The sequence below is a fragment of the Microtus ochrogaster genome (assembly GCF_000317375.1).
Source record: "Microtus ochrogaster isolate Prairie Vole_2 chromosome 14 unlocalized genomic scaffold, MicOch1.0 chr14_random_3, whole genome shotgun sequence".
NCBI lineage: Eukaryota > Metazoa > Chordata > Mammalia > Rodentia > Cricetidae > Microtus > Microtus ochrogaster.
Genome location: NW_004949098.1, coordinates 14,124,288 through 14,128,168, shown reverse-complemented (window position 1 = coordinate 14,128,168; position 3,881 = coordinate 14,124,288).

The following is a 3,881-nucleotide window of genomic DNA, read 5'->3' as shown; positions in this document are numbered from 1 at the left end:
AATAAAAATAAATAAATAAATAAATAAATAAATAAATAAATAAATAAATAAAAAAGTAGCTTAGAGTAAGAAAATATGTAGTAAAAGAATGGAAGGATGGTGTGAAGAAGAGAGGAAAATTATGCAAGAGAGAATTGAGACTAATTGGATCCACTATCTCTCATGTGTCAAGTCATTCATGCTGAGTGAACATTGGGCTCCAGTTTCCAGATTAAAAATTAAACAGAAATATTGTGCAGCCTAGAATTTACTCTGAAGAAATCTTGTGGAGCATTAATTTAAGATTGACATGAGAGAAGCTTTAACCTCAAAGCAAAGGTAAACCCAACAGGAACAAAGAAGTATTTTACCTATGACATCAGGATTCTGAAACAGGACTCTAAATTTGGGAAAATGAAGAGGGAAACACAATGAACGGGATTTCTTCAATTAGTCATAGCTATAAAGCAACACCACCAAGAATGTTTATTTCAGAAATGCATATCCTAGAATAGTCTAAAAACCAGCCATATTGAAAGTGGGTGAAAATAGTCCTGTTGTAGTAATGAACATGTTAAAACCTCTCCAGAAGTTGTTGTGGTCATCCTATATCAAGTAATAATTTTATTGACACCAATAGACCCCAACACCAGAGATTTCTGTCATTCTAAGAAAAAAATTGTTTGAGTATGAATGAAAATCAGAAGTAATAACAGAAATCCCAGAACCTGCCATGACTTTAGGTTGGCAAACTCTTAAAGCATATATAAGAAGGAAATACAAACACAGTATTATATATAAAGTACTAGAAACAGAAAAATAAATAAACAAAATATTATGAGAAAAAGTTGAGGTTCATCTGTAATCCCAGGACTGAAGAGACATAAGTAGGAGGATTATGCCTTTGAGGCCATCTTGGAGCACAAGATGTAGCCCAGTCTCATCCATCCATGGAGACAATATTTCAAAAATGTGTGTGATTAATGAAGTGGTTACAAGGCAGCTCATATCCAGGTCAACATTGTTATCTGATGTTAAGGTTTTAGCATTAAGAAAAATATATTATTGAAAACTAAATAAGCATTTAAGTAACATGAATTTCCTTTTTAATTTGCATTAATTATATAATTTCATACATCATCCTTTAAAGCACAAAATGTTAAATTACTTATGATAAGCATATTCATATCTCCTCTGTTTAACTGCTAACATACAATCATAAGAGAGAAACAAGTAGTATGTGGAATAAAGAAGTTCCCAATTTTAAAGTCAAGAATATGACAGATGAGTAACTGTCCCAATCAATGTCTGATAAGTAGTGCTGTGTTCTGGATCTTTGATAAACTTTGTATTTTGTTTTGTTACAGCTACAGTGAGTTTATAGTGTGTTTGAAGTCATTTACTGCTGTTCATTCAGATTGGACACATGAAGACAGGGGTCTTACAAACACAAAGGCTCTCACAGTTAAACATGTATTTTCGTAGTACATAAGAGGAGAAAATGGAGACTACAAGGGCAAAATTTCCCTGTTTTTTAATGTGTGATAGAAAAAAAACCAACAGTCTTTAATTGGTGCTTTTTCCACAAATCAAGTCTTCATCCTGGTACACTGAATTCCTTAGGCTGTGATTAAAAGGGAACTAACTGCAAACGTACTGGCTGAAAACAGTAATTTATTCGAATGTTTGACCCAGGAAATCTGATGTTGACGACCTTGAGCTCATTAGCAAAGAACGATCTTCTATGGATTCCACTATGAATGAAAGCCCAGGGAAGTCACATTATATCTAAAACTCATCAAAATGATAGAAACATCCATGCAAACTCCATATACAGTGTTATAGCCTAAAATTCAAACCTCAGTACTTAGATGGTTCAACTGATATCACATGTTAATTTTCTTTGAAATATCATAGAAAATTGCCTAAATTTTTGTGAGAGGAAGAACAATAGACGCAAAGCTACTGCTAATGTCTGTGCCCCATGGGAAACAATTTCACCCAAGCAAATCCTTAAAGGAGCTTTCAGCTCAACCATGCTCAGTATAGAAATATGGAGCAGGAAAATAAACATCACCCAATTTCTCCCAAATAAATAGATATTATTGGAGGTAAAAAAATTCCAAAGCATGAATAACCTGGGTTCTTCTGAAGTTGGTTAGTGACTTCTAGATGATTGTTTGTGGCTTGTAGATTCTCATGTTTGGCATTGAGATAGAAACCAAAGCAAAAACATAAAATCATTTCATTTGTTTAACAAATTGAAAGGAAATCATGAAAGTGACTAAAAATGGTGGAAGGACAGAACAGAAAGAGCAAGCTGTGTGTGGTGCTGGAGGGACTGTAGTCTGGTACAGCCATGTGAACTTCAATATGGAGGTATACAAGAAAACAGAAAATTACCTTATGGTTTAGCTACTCCTGTTCTATATATATTTTTGAGCAAATGTACATCATCACAAAATATATATACTTCCACACCTGTGTTTATTGCTAAACTATTCACAATGTAAGAATTTAAATCAGCCCAGTGTCTATCAATATATAAATGGATAATAAAAAGATACTTATTCACAAAGAAATTTATTCAACTATCTTAAAAATAGAAATCACATAAATGTGTCATTTTTTTTCTCTGTGGTTGAATCTATAGTTTTGTTAATGAAAAGACTCATGATGTATGTGAATGCAATACATATTTTTCTGTGTTTGGGGATGGAATTCAGCTAACTTCTCCTGGTCCATGCTGATTAATAGCTATCTTGAAATCTTCTATGTCCTTGATGTTTTCTATACTGCATGTCCCACCAGTAACCATGAAAGATATTTGGAAATGGAGGGTTAAGCTTCTAATCCTGGCACATGAGTGGTTCAGTCAAGACATTTGTAAAGTCAATCTGATCTTAGAAAATTTATTGAGATCAAATTGAAATTAAAAAAAAAAGTGCATTGGTTTTTCAATGAGGTTATTTTGTGTACCCAGATAAGAATGCAGCCTTGACAACACGTTGACTGTAACCTGTGAGAGCCTGAAGAGTTTATGCAGACAGATTACAGATGTTGAGCTCATAAGTCACTTAATTTTTGATAATTCCTTGTTAAACATTAGGGAAATAATACAGTACAGATTTACTATCATAAGCTAATCATAAGCTAACATGAAAACATCAAACATATGCATTTGAATGTGTTGCTAAAGATCATTTTGTTGAGGTTTCTCACTCTATATCAGACAAAACCAAAAATTCCAAAGAAGGTTCATGTACAAGTGGAAGATTTTATAGGTTAAAGCGTCTGTGATCATGGATTGTACTCTTGGACCTCCACAGTTCATGCACTTGCATGGGAAAACAACTAGAATATGAAAAAGGACCTGGGTGTGGTGTAATGGAATTCAGCAGTCAGGGCGAAGAGATTGGTGGGGTGTAAATAAATTGTCATTGTGTCCTAGGTAGTGATTTCCAGGTCAGTTCAGAATATATAGTGAGACTTGGTAACCTTCCATCTAAGAAGACAGCAAAAAGTAAAAGTAAGCAAGAAGTGAGTGTGGCCACATTGTGGAAGAGAGTATAAAGAAAGTTATGCGTATTAGACAAGGCCTAAAGAAAAGCTAGTGAGACCCAGCCCATTGAAGAGCTTCTGTGATGGACAAAAAGATGCAGATCAGAAGAAAAACAGTAAATCAACTTCAGGAGGCTTGTTTATAATCTACTGAAGAGAGACTTTTGTAATCTCCAGCAAATAGAAGAGAAAGGTGACAATAGGTTGATAATGTAAACTTGCATCTTCAAGACAACTAGCAATATTCAATATTCAAACTCTTATTTTGAACAATTGATGTAAGCTTCCTATAAATTTTAATAATCATCTATTTAATTTATTGAAAATAGCAATAGGGGTGG